Genomic DNA, 5,342 nt, shown 5'->3' with positions numbered 1-5,342 from the left:
GCTTAATGGCCCATTAAGGACCATCAGCTACACAATCAACCCATTGAGAGAAGGCAGATACGCCTTGTGACTCAGCAAGGTCTGCAGGGACCTGCCTATGGACAGAACTCTAAGGTTTTTCTGTGCCACGTGCTGGATAGAGTGTCCTTGGGACAAAGAAAGCAAAGACCACATGGCAAGAAGCTAGAAAAGGCTGATGCCTCGTCTCCATCTTATTTTCAGTCCTGCTTCATACCTCTAGAGGGACTTTGCTACAAACTGAAGCTCTGTACAAAGGACTGAATGCCCCATCCCAGCTGTGGATGTTCTCCAGAGACTTGATTTGAATCTGCAGTTTATTCCATCACTGCTACAAGCCTGAACCAAGAACTTTGCCATTACTGTGTGTAATTAATTCCTTTAAAAATTTTAACTCTCATCAATATTTCTTTCTTTTTGTGAATAAACCTTTATATTTTAGATGCTGTAAGGGAAAATCCAGTGTTATCCAAGGCCTTGTAGGCCCAGGCCTCATGTCAGGCTGCCAGGGCCGGCCAGACAAGCCAAGCAGGGGGGCACAGAGGAGACAGTGGAAAGTCCTAATAGACCCCGACTGAAAAACAATTTTGTAATATCCCCGACTGCCAACACGTAACCGCATAGAACAGATAAGTAAGAACAGGAAAAGCCTAATATGGAAGAAATTTACTCCTGCTCCAATCAGCATTAACTTTGCAATTTTTTTTGCAAAATAATAAGGAAATGATGTATGTAACTTGCATATTACGATTGTGGTTTTAAGCTTTATAAGGCTGTCTGTAACCAGCTTCGGGGAGGCCGTTTCCATAACGGTTCTCCCCTGCGTGCTTCTAATCAATAAAAGGCCTCAGGCTGATCTGACTGAAAACACAACACATGGATCAATTTTTCCATAACAACGCTAAAGGATTTGCAAGAGCGTGATTTGTGGGTAAGATCTGACTTGTCTATTCACCTGCGTTTGGGGCTTGGTCCTTTGGAGTCCTTTGAGAATATTTTTTCTTTTACTGGGGTATTGGTTTTCATAACCATTCATCCCCATAAGTAGCAGTGCTGGTGGTGATACAAGGCAACTGGAATAGCTGAGGGAATTGCTTGTATGACGTCCGATTGGCCAGTGGGGTGAAACCAAAGTCCTCTCTGCATGGCTGGTGTGACGTGCTTTAATAGTAAAGGGCACCCAGCCTTGGGCTGTGACTGCCCTGCTCCAAGCAATTTGTCCTGAATTGATACTCTCAGCAGTGTCCTGCCAGTGGTCGCATTGTTACAGGGGTCGTCCGGGAACTCTCCGACGCTCAGGATGGGCTTCCTCAGCTAGGGGAAGTATGTAACCCACACACCTCCAGGGTGTGGTGGTGTGTCCCAGCTAGTGGCACCGAGATCACTTAGAAGGAGCAATAAAACCTGTCTTCTATACAGCCTTCGCTAACAGCCGGGTGGCTTTTAGTTCATGCTGTAGAGGCCCCCGCACTAAGCTCCAGAGGTCCCCAGTTCCATCCCGCCCACCACCGCGTCACCAACCTGGATCTGTCAGCATAACAGAGGCAGCTGCCACCCCAAGGAGAGAGCTGCCATGCCATGCCCAGCTGAGAAGAGGTACCGAGCAGTGAGCTGACACCCTTCAGAGCTTCCTGTGATAAACTGTGAACTTAGGACAATAGCGGGGTGGTAAGAAGTGTTGCCCTCAGAGTGGCCTGGGTCAGAGCCCATGGGAGGCCCTGGGCTCCCCCCCCCACCCCATCTGCTGCATCCTTCCCCCCAAAAGGGCCGAAACCCTGACCAAGAGGCAACATCCCCACGAGCAAAGGCCATCATGAAGCATCTGTCTTCGAAAGTTTGCAGAAAGTATGCGGGAGCAGAAAGGGGAGAGAGGATGAGGGTGGCTCTTGGGAAGAGGGAGGGAGGAAGGGAGCCTTATGGGAAGCTCTTGTTTACCGCCATCAACCCAATGATCAGATCATTGATGCCTAGAATCTTCCCTGACATGTTGTAATTGATTGGATCTAGGTTTTAAAATGGGTACCACATTTGCAAACGGAGAAATGTCAGGCAGTTGAGTGGAAGGCCATTGCAAGCTCAGCTAATTAGGCAATGTGGCTTATGCCCCATCTAACAAGCTCTTAAACAATAGCTCCCAGTTTTCATTTACATTGTTCTGTTTAATGTTTTTCTCCAAAACACTTTTACTAAACCTTTGGGTCAGCTTTGGAATGTTGGCCCTTTCAGCGCACCAAATATAAATATTGCTGGTGGGGACTGCCCTCTATTGGTCACAAGAACAGCCATGCTGGATCAAACCAATGGTGGGCATACCATAGATTTATAGACAGGGAATATTATATTTCTGTCTCGCTAGCCATCCCTTTCCTAATGACTTCCCAACATTGTGTTGGCTTTTTTGACTGCCAATGCACATTGAGTAGATGTTTTCAGAGAAGTATCCACAGTGACTCCAAGATCTCTTTCTTAAGTTGTAAGAGCTAATTTAGACCCCATCAGTTTAGATGTAGAATTGGGATCATGTTTTCCCATGTGCATTACTTTGCACTGATCCACATTGAATTTCATCTGCCTTTTTGCTGCCCAGTCACTCCGTTTGGTGAGATCCCTTTGTCACACTTTGCACTCTCTTTTGGACGTAACTAACTTGAGTTGGTTTGCATAATCTGCAAATGTTGCCACCTCACTGTTTACCCCTTTTTCCAGATCACTCAGGACTATGTTGAACAGTGCTGGTCCCAGTACAGACCCCAGGGGGACACCACTATTTACCTTTCTCCATTCTGAAAATCAGACCCTTTCGTTCTTGTCTTTGAACCAGTTACCTAACCCAGAGAGGACCTTCCATCTTATCCCATTTTGCTTCAGAGCCTTTGGGGAGAGACCTTCTCAAAGGTTTTCTGAAAATCTAAGTATACTATATCCACGGGATCACCTTTATCTACATGCTTGTTGACTCCCTCAAAGAATTATAGTAGATTCGTGAGGCATGATTTTCCTTTACAAAAACCATGTTCATTCTTCCCCAATGTAAGCGGGGGCAGACTCACCCGGCGGCACCTCCTGCTGGTCGTCCTGGGAATTAGCTCTCCAGCCGTCAGAGCACCCTCTGCAGGCCGGTGATCCGCCTTACTGCAGCTGGCCCGCTGTCCCTCCCAGGACCCCGGTGCCCCTTTTACTCTGGCAGTACCCCCACAGTTCTGGGTCTCCCCCTCCCAGGGGAACCCCCACCCACTATCCCCACTTCACCTCAGTCTTGGCTACTGCCCAGTCTCCATCCAGCCCCCGTGCACTGGGGCAGACTGCAGTATGAGCCACTCATCACAGGCAAAGGGGTTTGGACCTGCCGCCTCTGCTTCCCCCTGGGCTGCCCCCTTGCAGCCCTGCACCTATTCAGCCTATAGTCAGGCCTGCAGCCTGGGGCTTTCCAGGCCAGAGCTCCAAGCTCCTCTGGCCCTTCCCCAGCCCTGCTCCCACTCTAGGTGTCTTGCTTGGGTCCCTGCAGCCAGGCCCTTCTCTCGCTACAAGCAGAGGGAGACTGACTGGGCTCCTGGCTCACAGCCTCTTTTAGGGGCCAGCTGGGCCTGACTGGGGCATGGCCACAGCTGAGCCTGCTTTCCCCAATCAGCCCAGGCTCCTTGCCCCAGCCCCAGCCCTCTCCTGGGCTGCTTCAAGCCCCGCAGGGCAGGAGCAGGGGACCACCCCGCTACACCCAACAAAGTGGAGACCCTGGTGCACGTTTATTTAGAGTGCACCAGAATGCAGCCCCTATACTGGCTCCTCACCAATATCCTATTGCGTTTCTGGCTGCACTTTTCCCCCACCTCCTTCTCCATGCACTCCCTATCCGTGGCCCCACAAAGTCGCGGGACCTCCTGGTCAACCTCCTCCTCGCCCTGGCTAAAATGGCCATCTACGTGACCAGGGAGAGGCGGTTGGCCAACAGAGAGTCCTGCGACTGTGGGGATTGTTTCCGGTCCTTAGTCCGTTTACGTCTCCGGGCGGAGTTCCTCTGGGCGGCGTCCGCTGGCTCCCTTGACACCTTCGAGGAGCAGTGGGCGCTGTCCGGGGTTCTCTGCTCGGTGTCCCCGTCAGGCTCCCTTCTTATGACACTTTGACCTCACTCCTGTCCCTGTTCTTTTATTAGTTGTCCCCCGAAATTAGTGGGTTTCTGAGGCCCTGTGGATCCTCCCCTTAGGCTGAGGGGGGATCCATTAGCATTGGGCGGGCTTCCGCCCACCCCGTTTCCCGGAAACCCAATAGATACACCCAGCAAATCCTGGTTAGCTATGAGTCTAATCATTGGGCTCTACAATTCCACCCAATGTGCCTGGTACTGACGTTAGCCTCAGTGGCCTGTAATTGCCAGCTGCGTCTCTGGAGCCTTTTTCATACACTGCTCCAGCCAGGGACTAAAGGCCGCCTCAGACTTTCCCTTTCTCCCTTCAGGGAAATCAAGTTCAAGTTCTACAAGGAGCTAAAGAAGCCTCAACCCTGCATCTGAATTAATGTCACATTTCTCACTGCCCGACACAAACAAACGTCATTTCAATCCCAGGTGAGTCCATTTCAGTCATTCCTCAGCCCCATTCCTTCACCCTCCTGCCTTAGCTTAGGGCATTGCGCCACCCTGTGGGCGTTTCATGTCCCTCCTCAGTTTCACATACAGACACAATTTCCTTTGCTGTTCAACGAACAGCAAAACCTTTCTGTGTCTCTAGTCTGAGTCAGGGCATTCAATTCCATTGAAACCTTCTCTCCTGCAATGGCAACGGTCAGACAGAGGGGACGTGGCCACCTTCAGCCCTGAGGGTGAGATATTCACTCTCCTCTTTCTTCAAGCTGCTGCTGTTAGTCCATAAAACATGTACCATGGAATAAAAAGCTGAGTTTACTCCAGGGTGAGGAAAGAAAGGAGCCACCAACTCCCCAAAAAATCTCTGTGCCCCAGAGAGAACCTGCCCCTGCTATTGGAATCACTGATGTGCTTCAGCTACAACGGGGAAAGCATCTGCTCTCATGGAGGTATAGCTCAGTGGTAGAGTGTTTGACTGCAGATCAAGTGGTCCTTGCTTCAAATCCAAGTGCCCTCTAATAAGCCTCTCCTTATTCTTTTATTTTTTTATTTTTAAAAAAAAGGGAAAACATTTTGATTACCATTCTCCATTATGTTCAGGAGCTCCACTATACGGGGATGCTTGAAATGAATGTAAACACTCAACATATCACTGTCCAAATGCATAAAAACCTAGCAAACCTGTCCATCAGCTGAAATCAGTTCCTAGCCTCTAAGTGTCTAGTTTATGTTTTCATCAATTAAACAA

The 5,342-nt window shown here is 49.7% G+C and overlaps 1 non-coding gene across 1 annotated transcript; it reads left to right on the top strand.

Annotated features, from left to right (window-relative positions):
* The first annotated feature begins 5,039 nt into the window (after nt 1-5,039).
* Nucleotides 5,040-5,111, top strand: TRNAC-GCA. Its single transcript has one exon. It is a non-coding gene; the product is annotated as a tRNA-Cys (tRNA).
* Nucleotides 5,112-5,342: the final 231 nt, after the last annotated feature.

The sequence above is a fragment of the Mauremys mutica genome, chromosome 14, assembly GCF_020497125.1.
Source record: "Mauremys mutica isolate MM-2020 ecotype Southern chromosome 14, ASM2049712v1, whole genome shotgun sequence".
NCBI lineage: Eukaryota > Metazoa > Chordata > Testudines > Geoemydidae > Mauremys > Mauremys mutica.
This window is presented reverse-complemented; position numbering and strand designations above follow the sequence as displayed.